Raw genomic sequence first — 20,354 nt, forward strand, 5'->3', positions numbered from 1 at the left:
CCCATTCGCATTCTTGGTCTAAAGTCGATATTTTATAAATTAGAAAAATTAGCATAATTAGCCAACTAAGTAATTGCAAAACAAGATATTGCCTGTAGTGCGCAAGGAGGCTGGCAGTTTTATGCAACTGGTTTCATTCACCTACCTCAAATATATTATATTGTAACCCTTGGTTCAAGTTAGCTGGCACACCCGGTATATCCGCAGAACCCGGTATATCCGCAAAGCAATTATTGCAGGTTGTTTTTTTATGGCAGCCTTAACGCGTCGGCAGGAGCTCAGGTCAAACGTTAGGTACAAGATTTGGTAAAACATCGGAAGGCTAGACCATCCCTATCATTATGGTCATAGCAATAGCTTACAATATCCCCCAGGGGCGTCACAATTAAAACTAATGTCTAAAAAAGCTCGACTTGAGCTTAAGGCGAAGAAGAACAGTGTCGTCCTTGTGTCCTCGCAAAGTTTAGGAGAACTTCTTGTCGGGCTAGTTGGTATCTCTTCATTTTAAATTTAAAGGCGCCAAAACCACACACACCGTGTGTCCTCGCAAAATGTAGGACACTGATTCCGCTGCACTGTGTCGGGAAGGTCCAGTCTGCGCGTTTCGCTGAGAACATGTACCCGGATTAGAGGGAAAAGTTGTGTTCAAGCTGCGACTTCAATGATTGAGAATAGAACGCTGAACCACTGTAGAGTTTAGCTGCAACTTGCATTCGCACATGCGCGGTGCACATAAAGTGTACGCGTGCGAGCTGCGACAATAGGAAAAAAGGGGAGCATCAGGGGCAGACGCTTTTATTTTTGCAGAATCGCCTCATTTACATTGAAGGGCCCAGCTCTAAATGCGCTGTATAGGGTACCGTGACCTTATTAGCAGGTAACTACGGCGTACGACTACGCTGCAGGGGCGAATCCTACGCAGTTCTGGCCCCTGTCGAACACGATGTAGTACTTCTGCGTGAACAATGCTCCCAAGACCCATAGGCGCTGGCTAGATCTGTCCTCCTCGAAGATGCGTGTGTAGCAGTGCACCTCTCCGGGATGGACAGGGATCTGGTGGAGGCGAGGCAAATCAGTATGATATTGGTATAGGAACGAGACAGGTTTCCATCTGTAGCTTACAAGGTTGAAAGAAAATGAAACTTTTTTACTACAAAATCAGTTTAAGTCAGAATAAGACGCAACTGTTATAAAGCGGCTCACCTTAATGGTGTATTCGTCGCCCTTACGAGGATAGGCCTTCCCGTTCAGGTTTGCTGGCAGCTCGTGGATTTTCTTGCAGTCGACCTCATACTGCAAGGGGAACAGCAGTGTTAAATGCCAGAGGCTTTAATCTTGAAAAATGAACCTATGACGGCATGTAACCGAATCAGACCGTTCTGAGAAGCTATGAATTTCTAGGTTTCACCTCGTAAGTGCTAAAGACGCGATAACGTTTTACTGTACTTTGTACGAACGACTTTGTAATGCACTTACATATCCAGAACCAGTCCTCTTAGCGCCGATCGCTTTGTGCAGAGTTTCCACTTCTTCTTTAGGGCCAATTAGGAAAGATGATCCAGAATCAACCGCGGCTTCACAGCCGCCGGCGCACACCTTCGTGCCGTTCACATCTATGCTGCAAAAAAAAAAAAAGAAAAGAAAAAAGGATAAGAAAGCAGTGGAATTGCAGCGAATAACATGACTGAAAAAATGAAATGAACTGCAAAAACGGGATCTGCTGAGGGATTGCTGGGTAAGGTTGAATTTCTCGTGACTGTCACGGGTAGAGGCATATTATTTTATATTATTTTTGGGTAGCCTCACCATAATATATGTCCTTAAACTGGCTTTTTTGGGCAGTTCTGGGAAGGCACGGATAACTTTTGGAAAACAAATGTTTTTAGTCGTGCAAAGTTGAAAAAACAATATGGGCAGAGGCTAGTGGCCCTTAACAAATATAATAATTATTTATTTATTGGTACCTCAAATGCTCACTTGGGGCTTTAGATGAGGGGGAATAATAAATAATTATTCTGGTGCGCATTAAAAACTACATATCTGGATATGTAAAAGGTAAAGTCAAAAATTGCGCCTAAATATAATTATCTGAATGGCATTATGTTTTAAGGAAGAGGGAAACGAACGTTTCTTTTTTACCGAAATTCTAAAGGCATGCAAGTTCGGAGACAGTAATCCTGCACTTTATATTCTCGGTCAGATTTCTTAGGGTCGGCTCCTTTAAAGTAACCTTCTTATTCTGCTCATAACCTAGTCAGTCAGAAATTCCTTACCTGACAGCGTTCCTCTGACGTTCTGTTTTCGACGGCCACTTATATAAGAAGACATGATTGCACTCGAGTACAGTGAATGCAGTGACTTTTTCTAGCTCGCTTCTTTAGCCCCTTCATGTTTTGGCTTTCTCACCATGCGGTTTAGGCACCCACCCTGAGTAGGACAGCGACATTTTTACTTGAAACTAGTTGTAGGAATTACTGTGAATGCAGACAGAACGACTTCACAGCTCGCAGGCTTCCTATAAATTATTCTATGCTTGTTTGACGACTCCCGTCAACATTTCTCCACCATTTTATTTCGTAGACATGGCAGGCGAGAAGCTTTAATTTCAAGGTTATTATTGTTATTTGCATGTGCAATAAAGTGGATGTCTGCATTATACAGGGCGTTGTTTTGACCGTGCATGGTCCGCGCTTGCGCGCTTTATTGTGCGCCTGTGGGCATGGTATTGATATGTGCTGTTTGTGCAAGGGCTCTAAGTGAGCGTGTTCACATGAATCTTTTTGTGTGAGCACGCTTTGCTTTGTCGTGACCCTACAACTGCCAAGTTGGCCCTGTCAAGGGAACGTCAAGAAAAATACAAAGAAACGTCGCCTTGTGAGAAATAGCCGGAAGTGCTTTTGTTCAACTGTTCACCCTTCCCGTCGAGAGGCGCTATTGTCAAGTGAGGAATGCCTATTGTCCAAAGGAGATGATTGGAGTGACACGTCCACTGACGTACAGGAGAAGGAAGGAGCATGAGGATTACGGCCATTAGAGGATTTCCCGCGAATGCAGGAAAGAGTTGCAATTGCCGGAAAGGGACAATGCTGGGAGCAGTATTCGTGGCGCGCATGTACACTTAGGTTTCTGAGAAGGAAATCCACTTGCCGGAACCAACACAGCGGATCTTTGCAGAAGAATCGAAATTTACCTCCTCGCCGTTCCCAAGCTCTACCCGACAACCAGTGACCACGCCCGACGAAACAATACTGGACCAGTCAGTGCATCAGACCATCAGTGCAGTGATGTGTTCGATTGGTTGTCGATATCTGAGGGGTGTGCCCTGGAACTGATTGGTCAGCATCTTCAGAGAGGGGCTGGGCATAGGGGATTTAAGGACGTTGCAGAGCACGAAATGATGCTCTGAGCCCTGGGTAAACGGCTCATCCAGACGCTTCTCGCTATGAACTCTTAACGCTTGCCATTTTGCTGATATGCCCTTCTTTCATGTACATAAGTTTTCTCAAAGTGCCATTAAACCTGCTTGTATATATTTTACCAACTTCGAAGATTCAATCCTTCATTAACCCGAAATCTCTGCACGCTACTAAGTGAAGGCTGGGTCGACTTAGTCCCAGCGTCACGACAACTGGTGACCAGCGGTGGGGTCTGAATCTACAAGCCACAACATCTGGTGATTGGAGCTGGATCAGAATCTACAAGCCACAACATCTGGTGATCGGAGGTGGCATCTGAAGCTACAAGCCACATCTTGCGATCGGAGGTGGCATCTCAAGCAACAAGCAGGAGCAACAATCGGCCAACATGAGAGCAGCTCGGAACGTCGATCGCATGTGTGGGTGAGTGCTTGGCTTTTCTTCTGATGTGGACCAGGTTCTAGAACAGGGTTAGATTTTATAACTGGTAAAGAGTGTTGAAACGCCTTTAGGTCTGGTAGTTTGCACAGTTGTTTTGGAAGTTACCGACACTCGGAGCGATCATGGACCTACAAAAGCTGCAGAAACCGGAACTGTTGCTATTATGTGAGGAATTGGGAATTGATACAAGTGGTTTGGCACGAAAACCCTTGATTTTAAAGGCAATCACTGATTTGGGAACCGATAATGAGGAGCTCAGTGAAGCATGGAACCTCATCGGACAAAAAAAGGAGGAGCAGCTCAGACAGCAGAAAGAGCGGGAAAAAGAGGAAAAAAGGCGCGAGCGTGAAATTGAGAGAGAAGCAAAAAGTCTGGAGCAAGAAATTGAGCTCCGGAAATTAGAAGTAGAGTTGAGCAAGAAATCGGACAATTGTCCCAAGCTAGCGGTACCTCTTCTCAACAAGGAGGCAGATTTCAAGATGTCAAAGTACATGCAGCCATATGTGATACCAGGGGATATCGGTCTGTATCTGGCTAATTTTGAGCGAACCTGCGAAAAACTGTCCTTCCAGCGAGACACTTGGTCTCAGAGAGTATTGACGGTTCTGCCCTGCGAGGCAGCGGAGGTTGTCGCGCGGCTAAGCAAGGAGGACGCGGACAAATACGAGAAGGTCAAGGCTTGCCTTCTGAGAAAGTATAGGCTTAGCGCTGTTACGTTTCTCCACCGAGAAGTGGGACAGCTGACGCGGCCACGGCATAGCAACAGACAGAACCGCGAGCGGATCGGCCATTTCGACGCCGTTCATCGGCCGCGCAACGCTTCCTCCCGCCGACAAGTCTCAACGTGATCCTGCCACGCGCCAAAAGTGTGTGCGTGCGTGTGTGTGCAAACGCCGGCCAAGCCTGGAGCTCGAGGGAGAGAGCGTCGCCCTCGCCCGTCTGCAGGAGGTGGAGGAGATGCGTTCGGACCAGCTGCGATTGAGTCATCCCATCTTGCCCAGACACGTTGGGCGCTCCATTTCCTGAGAGGGTTTACCCTTTCCCTGTGAACTGGCATGCCTATATAAAGCAGCGGCAGACTCCGCTGAGAGTGAGACTACTTTGACGCGCCGTTGGCACGACGCTAGGCACCAGCTGTGTGAGAGTGTCTGTAATCTCTCCGGGTTAGCTTCACTGCCCGTTTCTTCATGATGTTGCAGTAAAGGTTGTTTTGTTAAAAGACGCCTCGTCTTTGCTGGCACCTTTGATGCCGTCCGCCGTCCACGGAGCCGCCAGGCCAACGCTACCGAGGGGCCGCGCGCCGCACGTAATAACAGCTGGCAGCGGTACGAAACCCAGGCACTCGCGACCCAAATGTAACAATTGGTGAACAGCGGTGGGACGACGACGACCAGGCCGTAACCGTGGTTGGAGGGACGAGCCAGGCGATACCGTCGTCCAACAACTGGTGAACAGCGGAGAGACGAGGACGACCAAGCAGTGACCGTGGTCGGTGAAACGAGCCAGGCCTGACCGAGGTGCAACATCTGGTGGGAAGAGCGGAGATGTCCCAGGCGTGACCCGTGAATCAAAGCAGCTCAGCGGAAAGGCGGGAGCAGTGCATCGAGCCCTGTGTGATGACTGGTTGCCTGCAGCGGAACGACTGCGTTGGATTCTTGGCTGCGAGGTTTGGTAAGTGCGGGACTTTCTTCTACTGAGTTTTGCCAGGCTTTTTGTTTAGTAGAGAACAGAGCTGGTAATTGTGTTGTCGTTGTTGCTGGGTTAATTGCAGCAAGGCAATAGTGGGCAGTAGAGAAGGCAGCACTCTGAACAGCCATGAATTTGGATTTGAAGTCGTTGCGCAAACCGAAATTGCTGGAGCTTGCGGAGGAGTTGGGTCTGAATTTGTCAGACAAACTCAGAAAACCAGAAGTGCTAAAGGCTATTCTTGCGTTGGAAGCTGAAGATGACAAGCTTTTGGAATGCCTTGAGATCATTGACGAACGTCACGAGAAAGAGGAACGTGAACGTAGAGAACGTCACGAGAAAGAGAAACGTGAACGTAGAGAACGTCACGAGAAAGAGGACGCCCGCGTAAGGAAACTGATGCAGCTGGAGATATCAGCACATAGAATGAGCGCGGAAAGGATTAAAGCTCGCAATGCCATTCAGTGTAACGGTTCAATACCGCGAGATGGTCCGCCACCGTTCCTCATTGCCGAGGATATGGCCGAGTACTTGGCAGACTTTGAGAATGTCTGTAGAAGTAAACGCTTCGAGCGAGATAGTTGGGCGCAGAAGTTGGTAGCTCTTCTCTCCGCTGAAGCGTCGGAAGAAATCAAGCGATTGGTTGGCGACCGCTTGAAAAATTACGATGCACTAAAAGAGTCATTACTGATACGATATCGGATAACGCCTCAAGATCTTCGGAAAAGATATGAGAGCGAGAAACATTGTATCACGGCGTACTTTGATTTGGCGTATCAGTTGAAAACCGCTGTAAGCGAATGGCTAGACAGTGCAGAAGTTCCGGAGCAAATCGAACTTGCACCGGAGTGTGAGAAACAGCTTGGGGAAGCGGCCGAGCAACGTGACCGCAGTAGCGAGCCGACCGAGCCTCTAACAGAAGAGCGTCGTGTTACCTTGGTCGAGCCGCCAGCTGAGACGGTTAGCACAGGCTTAATCGGCGAGAAGTCCGAAGGGACGCCGTTAAACGAGGTGAACTGCATGCCGACCCAAGTGGCTGTAGGAGATACAGTTCCATCAAATGAGTGTGGGGAACTGGTAGTAACTGAACCGTCTCTCGAGTCGAAAGCAGAAGCTTGTGTAGAGCGCGACGGAGATGGAAATGAGCTAGAAAAGGAGAAACTTTCAGTTTCCAAAATCAGCTGTGTCGTAGAGCAGGGCACGCAGAAAAACGAAGTGCCGATCAAGGAAGCTGCGCAGCCCGCGAGTTGTGATCAGGCAGGGCAGACCGACGAGGAGTGCGCGTCCGCTGTAGAGAGCGAGACTTGCGAAGGCGACAGCGAACGACCAGAGCAGAGTCAGAATCGTTCGAGCCCCGATACCACGCTAGGTTGTATTCGCGAAAGCAACCCCAGTGCGAACGCGGACGTAGCACCTATGGCCCTAACACAATCCGAAGCGCCCCAGCTGTCGCAGGAGCTTGATCCTGCTGCGGTTAGCGCTGAACAATGCGGCTCATCGGAGGACCCGTGTAACGTGAGTGGCGAGCCGCCAGAGGAAATGCCTAGCTTGAGGGCTGGCATGAGCGGTTGTTCGGATTTGAATGAAAGTGAGTCAAGCGATGCAGCCGCGGCGCTGCCAGAGGAAATGCCTAGCTTGAGGGCTGGCGTGAGCAGTTGTTGTTCGGACATGTCTGGAGGTGAGTCATGCGCTGCTGGCCGCGATGCAGACGCGGCACCACACTTTGACCTCTCAGACGACACCGGTGTCCTACTAGCTCCGGTTACCGCTAGAACGTTAACCGCTAGCTTGTCAGAGATTGCTCAGAAAGAAAGCAGAAGGCTAGTATTCCAGTGCTGCCGACGAAAAACGCGGAAGGGCAGGCGCGAGAAAGAATGCTGCCATCTTAAGGAGACCAAACGCATACGGTTGCGAAAAGAAAGCAGAAAGCTAGTATTCCAGTGCTGCCGACGAAAAACGCGGAAAGGCAGGTGCGAGAAAGAATGCTGCCATCGTAAGGAGAGCAAACTCAAACGATTGCAAAAAGAAAGCAGAAAGCATGTGTTCCAGTACTGCCGCAGAAGAAAACGGAAAGGCAGGCGCGAGAAAGAATGGAACAAGTTGAAGCTATCGCGAAAGAGAAAGCGACTATCCCAGCGGCACAAATGCGCCCGTGAAAAGCAAATGCATGACTGGTGCGCAACCCGTAAGGAGAGGGATAGGTTATTTAGAAAAGCGAGTGACTCGTGCTCGTCTGTTTCTTGGTACAGAAACAGGAAGGTACGGTTGTTCCGGGAAACGGACAGCCGAAGCTTTAGTGAAAAGGGTGATCTCAACAGTAATGCCGAGGGCTTAAGTCGAAGCCCATAACGTGAGAAGAAGCCTGTTTTCGCTTGTTGGTGTTTTTCTTCCTGGCCTAGGATTTTAAACATATTGTTTTGCATTATTTTTGTTTGAAGTGACGCGTTCCAAGTGCTGCTAAGCTGCCCTTTAATATAGAAGGGGGCATAAGAGGGAAATAGTCTGGCAAAACTTTGTGAAGTTTGTGCCGTGCTTGCTGGCTGACCGGTTGAGTTTTTAGCGTGGTTGTGACGTTGTGGGTTGTCAGAAATCTCTCCTGAAGACAAGTTGCAGAGTGCCTTGGAAACCTGGACTTACCAAGGAATTCTTCAGGCTCACTGGCTCAAGAGAAACAGAGTCGGATGAACCCGGCTAGCAGCAACATCCCGATCCCTCCGGACAGCGGATGCAGTCCCCTGCCCTTCGGGATCTCCCTTCCCCGGCGGGGCAGTCTGTTACGTTTCTCCACCGAGAAGTGGGACGGCTGACGCGGCCACCGCATAGCAACAGGCAGAACCGCGAGCGGATCGGCCATTTCGACGCCGTTCATCGGCCGCGCAACGCTTCCTCCCGCCGACAAGCCTCAACGTGATCCTGCCACGCGCCAAATGTGTGTGCGTGCGTGTGTGTGCAAACGCCGGCCAAGCCTGGAGCTCGAGGGAGAGAGCGTTGCCCTCGCCCGTCTGCAGGAGGTGGAGGAGATGCGTTCGGACCAGATGCGATTGAGTCATCCCATCTTGCCCAGACACGTTGGGCGCTCCATTTCCTGAGAGGGTTTACCCTTTCCCTGTGAACTGGCATGCCTATATAAAGCAGCGGCAGACTCCGCTGAGAGTGAGACTACTTTGACGCGCCGTTGGCACGACGCTAGACACCAGCTGTGTGAGAGTGTCTGTAATCTCTCCGGGTTAGCTTCACTGCCCGTTTCTTCATGATGTTGCAGTAAAGGTTGTTTTGTTAAAAGACGCCTCGTCTTTGCTGGCACCTTTGATGCCGTCCGCCGTCCACGGAGCCGCCAGGCCAACGCTACCGAGGGGCCGCGCGCCGCACGTAATAACAGCTGGCAGCGGTACGAAACCCAGGCACTCGCCACCCAAATGTAACAGCGCCGAGGCATTCAGACAACGTTTTCGGAACGCTACTAAGTCCAGGGACGAGAGTTACCCCGAATTCCTGTACAATTTAAGAGTCAATTTGGGCGAGTGGCTAAAGAGCACTGATTCCTACAGCGATAGGGACGCTGTAGTCGAGCAAATTCTTTTGGAGCAGTTGTATAACTGCCTCCCAGAAAAAGAAGGAAATTGGTTACAGGACCGAGGCGACATTAGGTCGGCAACTGAAGCTGCCGAACTCACTGAGGAGTACACTTCGCGCCGACAATTCAGCAACCCAGCAGTGGATAGGCACCGCAATCCCAAGTTGAGTGTGAATAACCGTCAGGAAAGGCACTTTGCTAGTGTTGCAAACGAAGAAAGGAATGCTTCTTCAGGCAAACTCTCTAGAAAGGACGGCAGTGAGAAAAGTGGGGAATAAGTGACCAACGCGCAGAACACAAAGAACAAGCATGAGGCTAGGAAGCCGCTCACATGCTTTATGTGTAATGAGCAGGGTCACATTGCCGTCAACTGCCGGAAAGAAAAGATTGCTTTCTCGTATGTCAGTGACTGCGATGAAAACATGAAGCTTTTGGAACTCTACATGCATGACCTAGTAGTCAACGGGAAGCCTTGCAAGGTACTGCGCGATTCGGTCGCAACGATGGATGTTGTCCATCCGGCGTGTGTGTCGCCTTCCGACTATACAGGGCAGTGTGCATGGGTCCCCCAGGTAGTGGAGGAACAGAGTGTGTGCTTGCGAATCGCGAACGTGGTCATCGAGGGCCCTTTCGGCGAGTTAACAACCGAGGCTGCCGTTTCAGGAAAGCTTCCTAAGTGCTATCCGTATTTGTTTTCCAACAAATCGAACATGCTGCTGCGAAAGAGGGGCATCCTTTTCGGAGACAGAGTTGTGCAAGCCTTAACACGTTCAAAGGCTCGAGAACTAGCTACACTGCTAATTCCAGAAAATTCCACAGCGGAGGAAACCGCAGTTAAAACAGTGGTCGATGCGGAAGATAGCGGGTCAGAAAACTTTGAGAGCGAGGCATCTCAGATAAGTCAACCTGAAAGTGAGCTTGATGAGACGCGGTATGAGGACGTTCTTGAGAGTAACCTCTTGCCGCCAGTGTCTAGTAATCTCACGAGACTTTTAAGTGGAACTCGAGAGGACTTAGCTATGGAGCAAGCCAATGATTCCAAGATACAGGAGATAAGGGAGCGCCACCGCGCCACTAAGGCAGCAAAGCATATTTCTTTCGAGATGAGAAAGGGAGTGCTGTATCGCTTATTCAATGATAAGTGCGGAGTAGAGCGGGACAAATTAGTCGTTCCCCAAAAGTGCTGCGAAGACTTACTACGACTTTCCCATGGCAGCACGTGGTCATATCACCTTGGAATAAGGAAAACGAAGCAGAGGCTGTTGCAAGAATACTATTGACCTGGATGTTTTAAGGACACGGAAAATTTTGTACGGTAATGCGACACGTGCCAGCGGGTTGGAAAGGCGCAAGATAAGTGGAAAGCTCCGATGGTGTTAGTACCAATCATTACCGAGCCGTTTCACCGGTTAGTAATAGATGTAGTTGGGCCACTTCCTGTGACAGAGTCAGGGTACCGTTATATCCTCACTATGTTATGCCCAGCCACAAAGTTTCCAGAGGCTGTTCCGCTGCGCGAGGTGACGTCCGAGAGTGTAGTGGATTCGCTGCTGTCAGTGTTTGCACGAGTTGGATTCCCTTCCGAGGTCCAAAGTGATCAGGGTAGCGTTTTCACAAGTGGCCTCACCACCTCATTTCAGCGATGCGGCATTAAGGTAGTGCACAGCTCGATCCACCATCCACAGAGCAACAGCGTAGAAAAATGGCATTCTGTTCTCAAACGCGTCCTGAGGGGACTGTGCTATGAAAACAAGCGCGAATGGGATACCTGCCTGCCTGCAGCACTTTTCGCTTTGCGGTCAGTGCCGCACGAATCCACTGGATTTAGCCCAGCCGAGTTGGTGTACGGAAGGTCACTGCGCTCACCTTTGCGAATGGTGCGCGAAGCCTGGAAGGGGCGCGGAGAAGACCCAACAGTAGTAGAATTCATTCTGAACCTCCTGAATCGCTTACATAACACTAAGAAACTCGTTGAGGCCAGCATGAAGTCAGCGCAGGCTTGTTCCAAAGTGTACTATGATAAGTCAGCCCGTCAAAGGACGTTTCGTATCGGGGACTAGGTGATGTCGCTGAGAGGTTCAAGGCAGAGTAAGCTCGAAATACAGTGGGAAGGACCTGCTGAAGTCGTTGCAAAGCTTTCTAACACTAACTACGCAGTGAAAATCTCCGGTTGGCGTAAAGAGTGCGCTTGCATTGTATGGGCCATTCAAAAATTGCAGTGCTATCTTGGAGGGGCCAAATTCACCGTAGAGACGCACCATTGTCCCCTGACTTGGCTGCAAACTGCGACATCGAAGAACAGTCACCTTCTGAGGTGGAGCTTGATTTTACAGCAGTACAATTTTGAAATAAGATACAAAAAGGGGAAATTAAATGGGAATGCGGACGCGCTTAGCCACTGTTTCTTAGCGGCCCGAGGTGTTCCTCGCCATGTATTCAAATTGATACTCAGGTTCTTTTTTTTTTTCGTGCGCTTGTATATATGTGACTATGTAAAGCAGCAGGTTTGGTTTTCTAGGCATACGTGGGTCCTGAGCGTCTTGAGTGTGGGCTTTTCTCGGACAACGATGGCAGTTTTCTTTGACCTGGTCTCTTCAGACGGGAGCCGAGTGCTTGCTTAGACATGTGGTTGAGTTTCAGACAGCTCGAGCAATTTGGCCTACGACAATCAAGACAACGCGACAAGCAACAGCGAGCTTCAAGCGTTCATGTGCAGGCGATTAAGTCGTCTCTTCATGCAGCAGCTGCGACTGCTGCCCTCCGAGACTCTTCTGGCGGGGGAGGAGGCTGTTACGACCGTGCATGGTCCGCGCTTGCGCGCTTTATTGTGCGCCTGTGGGCATGGTATTGATATGTGCTGTTTGTGCAAGGGCTCTAAGTGAGCGTGTTCACATGAATCTTTTTGTGTGAGCATGCTTTGCTTTGTCGTGATCCTACAACTGCCAAGTTGGCCCTGTCAAGGGAACGTCAAGAAAAATATAAAGAAACGTCGGCCTGTGAGAAATAGCCGGAAGTGCTTTTGTTCAACTGTTCACCCTTTCCGTCGAGAGGCGCTATTGTCAAGTGAGGAATGCCTATTGTCCAAAGGAGATGATCGGAGTGACACGTCCGCTGACGTACAGGAGAAGGAAGGAGCATGAGGATTACGGCCGTTAGAGGATTTCCTGTGAATGCAGGAAAGAGTTGCAATTGCCGGAAAGGGACAATGCTGGGAGCAGTATTCGTGGCGCGCACGTACACTTGGGTTTCTGAGAAGGAAATCCACTTGCCGGAACCAACACAGCGGATATTTGCAGAAGAATCGAAATTTACCTCCTCGCCGTTCCCAAGCTCTACCTGACAACAAATGACCACTCCCGACGAAACAATACTGGACCAGTCAGTGCATCAGACCATCAGTGCAGTGATGTGTTCGATTGGTTGCCGATATTTGAGGGGTTTGCCCTGGAACTTATTGGTCGGCATCTTCAGAGAGGGGCTGGACATAGGGGATTTAAGGACGTTGCAGAGCACGAAATGACGCTCTGAGCCCTGGGTAAACGGCTCATCCAGACGCTTCTCGCTATGAACTCTTAACGCTTGCCATTTTGCTGATATGCCCTTTTTTCATGTACATAAGTTTTCTCAAAGTGCCATTAAACCTGCTTGTATATATTTTACCAACTTCGAAGATACAATCTTTCATCAACCCGGAGTCTTTGCACGCTACCAAGTGAAGGCCGGGTCGACTTAGTCCCAGCGTCACGACAGCGTCAGTTACCCGGCTCAGTCATTATGCTTCCACTGCGGGACTTGCTAGAGTCAGTCAAGAATGGTTCAAGTGAAAATATTCGTCAAACCATACTTGTCTATCCCGATCTGCCAGTGACCGATCTTGGTGATAGGGACGTAGCTGGCGTCGCCCGTGTGGCGACGTGCGTTGACACCGCCGAAATAAATCTCTCCCCCGTTGTGCTCGCTGGGTTGCCTGGACAGGTAGAGCGAGAATACGGCCTGGGGAAGGAGGCCCTGCTTCACCATGGCGTCGAAGAGCGGCAGCTGGGCATTCTGCGAAATGCTAGGGTAGGCCGGACCGAAAATGCCGTCATATTTGGCGCTCCTGAGCAACTTGCCGTCGGCGTGCGTCATCTGGGCAAACTTGTACTACTTCACTGTTCCGGATCCAATCGCCACGTTGTCGATGCTCATGATGCCTCGCACCACACCACCTCTGTAGCGGATCCTGATGGATCGCCCGTTGGCGGTGTAAGTGCTCGACTAGCTGCTGTCGTACTTTGAGTGATGATCTGCGACCAGTAGAGTTGTTGACGAAGAGGACAAATCTAAGAATTAGGAATAAGGAAAAAATCGTTTTCGTGCGGCTCTGTTGCGAAGCCGAATTTGAAACTGTTGCGGATATGAATTTCCAGTGAATGTCCAAAAGCGACCTTCTTTTTATAAACGTTTTTGTAGCAGGAGCTACACTGGGCTACCACTAGAGCATTTCGCGGTGGCCGAGAGAGGTCAGTTGTACGCATGCGCCGTTACCATGGCAACCGAGGAAGAGCAGTAGGTGCGGCTTGCGATTCGCCGTCGCCGCGGCAGTGCGGTCGCTCCAACATCGGAACCGGGCGTGACATCGCGAGGATAAGCGATGCACGCTTTCTCGCTAGTGTTAGCACGGCCTTACGCCGACACAGGTGAACAAAAAAGTCACCAGAGAATGTGTTCGTAGGTTCATTTGCGAGAATTAGTACCATAAATGGGCTGTCAGTCACGAGGACTACACGCACTGGGTCACGTGACCTTGTCGGATGACGTCTTTATGAGGACGACAGAAACATGTCCTCAACGGTTCTGTGGCTCGCATAGTTAATGTTGTAACATAATAAATCACCAATAAAAGAGACACTCACCGCATTCCATGCTAGAATCGCATTTTGCCGACGGCACCCAGAAGTTACTCGAGCCCGTGTCGATGAATAGCTTGAAAGACTGTGGTGGGGTGCCAATAGACACTGTTGCGTAGTATTGCATCTGTATAGGACAGTCAATGAAAAGTAAATGCACAAGGATTCCTAAATGTGATGCGTAAGATGAAAATCACTAATAATTACTCACAAGAGCTATCGCACAGTTGCATGCTCATCTCTCCTTATCATCGCAACGAGGGTGAAAATCAAGAATAAAATAAAATATTTGGAGCTCGATAAGCGCACTAAATATACCTACATGGCTGCTCAATGGGTGAAACAGCTAGAGTTTCCTACGGTCGACAACTTCCAGCGGGTTAGTAATATGCTGCTCTGAGCGGCAAAGATGTGCTGACCTAGCTTAAAGCATTGCGGTACCACCTTTTTAATAGGGCGAGAGGGCAGGTCTAGGGAATAGAGTGCACCGATGGCCTCTTCTCGGTCAGGTACCACGGTACCACGCTAATCGCAGGTGTATGGATACGCGCAAAGTGAGAACAGAGGTCTTTGCTTTTTTTCTTTCTTATAACTGCCTGCTTTGCCACCAAAATGAAGCTTGCAGGAGCTGAATTAGGGCACCACTGAGAGCCGCCACTAATATAGCAGCGAAGCCTTAGAACTATGAACCCATAGCAAGAAAGCGATATGTGAACACCCCCATTTACTCCCTTCATATTATTGACAAATATGGTAATAGCCGTTATGACAACGCCTCTCGGCAGCCAGCCATTACTCTACGGGCAAAATGTAGAACGCACTTTTTTGTTTTCTTTTCTTTTATGACGCAATTCCTGCTGACCCCATGCTGCCCAATATCACAAGCATACAACAGACAGACTGCATTTTTGCAACGTCTTAACGTTGGTACGCATTATAGTAATATTTGAGCCGGATTGAACATTTACTAAAACGTTAACATTATCGTGTATATTTTCGCCCAAACGCTTCTGGCAGTACACATACGGCTCAGCAGCGGGTCAGCACAACGTCCTTTCGGTTTTTATCTCCCTCGTTTTTTCTGCATAGCAGCGCCGCTGCAAAGGCTGCCGCTTGTAGCTAAGTGCAGGCTGCCAGGTCGCGGTCGACAGGCGCACTGTCGACAGAACGTGGCATGGCGGTTGGGGCTAACTTCTGGTATACAGGCAGAGTAAGATCAATTTCTACTGGTTGAGAAGGACTAAAACTAGCCCTTACACGGTTACTTCTTGTTCTCAGGCTGCCATTCGAAAAACCAGACGGTATGATACCACTGGTAATGGGCCCGAAGTTCTTCAAGGTGTTTCTCGTCATCGACCAGAACAGGTGATTCAGGACACCTTCAAGACTTGTGACTGGGAAGCAGCTAGTACTAATCGTATCGCTACTGTCGGACAGTGAACTTGTAGCCTACAGAATAAGGGTGGTATAGTGTCGCATTTTCCTTACATTCTCGAAGTTGTTGAGGTCCACGGGAATGGGTCCACTATTATAGGCCGGTGTGAAAGCCAACGTCTCGTTTGGAGCAGTCCATCCAAGTTGCAAACTGAAAGGGTGTGAGATGGAATGACCAATATTTTATTGCATGTGTGCTAAAATCGCTAACTTTATTTAGCACGTTTTCTCGAAAACGAATGAATACGTTTGTAGACCGAAAGCGTCGGTGATAGTTTGTTGCTTTACATGAAGTGTTTCATTAAAGAAAGCAGTGTTAACTTGCCTGCCAGCGAGCCAAAAACTGCGATGATGCGACATGTTTGGAGAGCCCATTTAAAGGTCGAGCGAGTCATTTTGCACTCCCAATCTGCTCTTAAATGTACGGTGCCTCCAAACACTGCATTTACGTTCCAAAATGTTTTGCTAATGGTCCGGCGAGATGTTTAACGTCTCGTTCAAGAAGTAGTTGGAAAGTGTAGTACTCAATTTACAGCCTTGTAATATCATTCACCCTTTCAACCACCTTTTGTTCTGCAATTTCGTAATCCTCGTTAAATGGCGTAGTGAAATGTAAATAAAAAGAAGCCATCTTGCCACGGCTGTCATATAGTAAAATGGGAAAAGAAAGCTCTTTCAATCCCGAACAATGCATATAAAGGCCTTTGATATACAGGAGCTTAGGAATAAAGGTCATGGCACATATGGACCGTTAAGATAAAGGAAATCGGAGATACATCGAGGATCTAATCAAGGTGAATTAATTAATTAATTAACATACTGTGTTAGAAAACGAATACGGCTGTCTAATGAAAGTGCGCTGCCGTCTGGGCTAATGGAACCAGAGTCATGCAATGCTTTCGCGTCCATATGTACCCGTGAAATGCCTGCACATACGCAGTTTCTCTGCAAAAATGCTTAAGCTCTTCGTTATTCCACTCTGACATCCAATTTGTTTTCTGCTTGATTTGGCTCCACTCCTGCTAAGTTTATGCTAGGAACGTTGGACTCTTGAATATAAATCGGTCTCGCTATAGCTGCTTGCATCTGCGTTCATGCTGTGAATAAGTGAAAGCCTGGCTGGGAATAACAGCGGGAAATTCAAGCATGGAATGCTTCCCATACTTACAACTGACCAACTGCCTTTTAGTATATTAACTATGAAGATATGCCTTTATATAATTTCCCATCCTTGAAATATAATAGCCTATTTGACCGAGATCAAAGCGACAACCATAGCCCTCTGCGTTGTCCTCAGCTTAAGTAGAACCCTCTTGGTTAGCCTCCATGTTTCAGCCCCATAGGTGAGTACAGGCAAGATGCAACTGCTGGACTATGGAGCGAAAAATGGTAGGGTTAACATTAAGAGATAGGAAACGTGCAGAGTGGGTCAGACAAATAATTCAAGTTACTGACAGTCTAGTGGAGATCAAGAAGAAGAAATGGGTATGGGCAGGACATGTAGTGCGAAGAGAGGATAACCGATGGTCGCTTAGGGTAACAAACTGGATTCCAAGAGAAGGAAAGCGTAGCAGGGTGCGGCAGAAAGTTAAGTGGGCAGACGAGGTTATGTGCGCAGGGGTCAAGTGGATGCAGCTAGCACATGACCGGGTTAATTGGAGGAATATTGGAGAGGCCTTCGAACTGAAATGGGCATAGTCAGGCTGATGATGATGCTGATGATGGTGGTGGTGATGATGATGATGATGATAACATTTTGTTATCTGTTTAGAGGGAAAGAGAACGTATTATAGAATACCACCTGAGGCGCCCAGCAGATCTTTCCAAGGCCACCCTGCCATGGTGGCTCAGTGGTTAGGGAGCTCGACTGAAGAACCAATGGCGCAGGATCAAATGCCGGTCGCGTCGGTTATTTTGGATGGAGACGAAAAGCAAGAGGCCCCTGTGCTGTGCGATGTCAGTGCCCGTTAAAGAACCCCTGGTGGGCGAATTTCTGGAGCCCTGCACAACGGCGTCTCTCATAGCCTGAGTCGCTTTGGGGTGTTAAACCCCAACACCTATAAAACCTTTCAAAGGCCACTTCATCCGCAAGCTGATCAGAGGTATAAGGCAAGTGACAACGTCTTGAAAAGAAAGCATGGAGATAATTTAAAAAGTTACCTCACGTGCCATAGGTCTTTTAATTTAGAAGCACACTGCAAACAACCTCAGTTGGTGATGGTTAGTTCTCCATATTGGAAGTTATTTGCTACCACTAGGAAATATCCACTGTGATTCTAGAATCTTAGGTTACAGAAAAATCTGAGAGATAATCTGCTTTTTATTTTTCCTGGATTTAAAATTGGATATTAGTATATGCCTACATAATATTTATTAGATTATGGCACGTTAAGCTCATGGTTGGGAAAGCAAACTCGGACTTCGTTCATCCGCACAAAGTGTGTACACCGGTGCACCGGTAGTGCAGACCTTCACGAGAGAAGGAGGGGTTTAAGAACTGTGTCTTCACACTACGCCTAGTCTGTCGCTGTAGCACACGCTCAGACCATCTTGCGTGGTCATAACAATATCATAAAATGTAGCCTTCAATAAAGCATACATCCAAAGACCAATCAATATTCAGAGAGACCATTGGTTACTGGCAGTGCGGTAATGACAGCTGACATCACACGCACTGCAATGCTGATATGGTTTTAGTTACATCCTGTGCTGTATGGCAGTGACGATATCAACCATAAAACCAATGATGTTCTCGTCGAAGAAGCCTGTACGCCGTGATTTGTGGCGGAGAGCACAGTTTCAGATCTTGTAAACGAGGTTAAGGATTTTCAGTGACGCGGAGATCTCTTTCCTTACACCGTGGCGTCCCGGGCGTGGTCCCTTGCCTCCTTTAGCTAGGTGTTCTGTAGTAGGGTGCCTTCTATAGGCCGAGGCGTCCCCTTGGGTCCTTGATCGGCATCCTCTTTCATCGACCAGTTCCAGCAATGCATCATCGGAGCTTGGTTGGTTTGCGGAGAACTGAGCTGCAGAGGAGGCTCGCCGTGCCACTCAGCAGCCTTTGCCCTCAGGACAAGCTGGGGGCATCCTTGCTGTTGCACTAAGGAGGCAAGTACTTCTTACCTCCAGGGATCTACGGGGAGGTTCCATCGGCAATTCCGCCGTTCCCAGTCGACCTCCCTACCTCTTGGCCCCTGGTAGCACCCGCAAGGAATGCGCCTGATTTTAACCACATTTTCTAAACCTCTAAACCTCAGATGGCGACTCAAGTCATCTCGCAATTGTTTCGAGAGTCATCGTCGAGAGGAGCCTCGCGACGTGGGAGTGCTTTGAGATGCTGGGGGCCTTTCCTCGGTCGGACGCTGCCGCTGCAGCTGTGCTATCTGCAGATCTTCAAGTCTTTAATAAACGAGGCTCGCAACACGCGCTGGCGTCGCCTGCTGAAGCTGCGCTTCGAAGAGAATAAAGAACAGTTGACACGAGAACGTCGGCCTATTCACCGTGTCTGCTTTGCGCGCTGTTAATGCCCATGTAGCACGCTTACTTATTGTTGACAAGGTCGCTACTTTTCCGCCTTTGGGGTAGAATGATATAACGATTCTATCGCATCAAAATGATTCCATGACATCGCCCTCTCTGCGATTGGTCGGCCAAAATTAGAATATGTGCATAATGAGGTTGCGTTGACCGAAGTCACGTGACGTCTCAAGAAAGTAAAACAAAAGACGTAGAATTGACGTTTACGCACTAATGATGATCATGTGAAGGGCAATCGTTTCAAGTAGCCCCGTCTCTGTGAAAAAAAAAATGGCGGCACTGTTCTTCGAAGTGGCTCTTGTAAGACGGCAACGACTGTAATCGCCGAGACGTGATCGATATGTTCACGAACAGTTCAGACGCCGCATTTGATTGAGGAAGGAAACTGTTCAGCGACTGCGTGGCGAACTAGCTGAACAACTCAGTGACGCTCGCGAAACTACTCTTCTATGGAGCGGTAGGTGTGCGCGTAGCACTTTTTTACGTCGAAGCTTATCGCTTTGCAGCGAGGGAGCAATAGGGGCAGACGCAACCTTCCGTGAGTGCCTGCATTTGACGCATCGCATAAGCAATCGTCCATGCCGCTGCGCAGAAGGGGACCCACCTCCCAAGGAAGCCAGATGAAGAAAAATATTATCTTTGAAGGAAGGTTATCTCCGACACTGTAGCATTATTGGCGTCATGGGCCTCAAAGAACAATTTCTATCTCGCGAAAGGCTACTATGCCATTAAAGCCATGGTTGAAACGATACCTTTTCGTGTCGCCTGTAGACATGTGTACAACTTTGGTTATCGTTTCTAGGCAATACATGACGCAGTTATTCGATGCTGACATGCGAACTTGTGCTGTCGATATTCCGCGGTCGAGCATTGCGCACGACGCCTTCGCCAGGCGATATTTAACTCGAACACAGACCGATAGCAGTTTGAAATGTTAATTGCCGACGAGGGAACCTCGAATAACGTCGATCGCAACAAATCGCAGTCAACAACGGCCACAGAAGAGCGAAATAAAAAGCATTGGAGCTCCAGCTGATTCTACACCAGCAGTCCTATTCTCGACACACGTGGCCGCCGTTCGGCGCCATTTTGTTTCTATGACTGGTTCTCAGAACAGTCACGTGTTTCAAATTTGTGGCGCGAAATTTCGGTGTGTCGAAATGGCTTTTTGCGGGGAGGTAAAAATGACGTGAGCGTGGAAACGAATTTTTAGCAGCGGTATTCATGATGTCTGAATGGTATGTGTAAGTAATTGTGCAGGGAAAACAGAGGTATATATGATAGAAAGGGAAGTACTTACGCTTGCATTGCTAATGGGGTGAAATGAACTGCCCACTGTCAATAGCCGACTCCTGAAATCTGATTGACTGACGTTGTGGG

At 48.7% G+C, this 20,354-nt stretch overlaps 1 pseudogene; it reads right to left on the bottom strand.

Annotated features, from left to right (window-relative positions):
- Positions 1-894: 894 nt before the first annotated feature.
- The window catches only part of LOC146203280 (cathepsin D-like), a 28,696-nt pseudogene continuing 9,236 nt past the window's right edge, over positions 895-20,354 (bottom strand).

This window comes from Amblyomma maculatum, chromosome 1 (genome assembly GCF_055883805.1).
Source record: "Amblyomma maculatum isolate TAMU_Amacu chromosome 1, ASM5588380v1, whole genome shotgun sequence".
Classification (NCBI taxonomy): Eukaryota; Metazoa; Arthropoda; class Arachnida; order Ixodida; family Ixodidae; genus Amblyomma; species Amblyomma maculatum.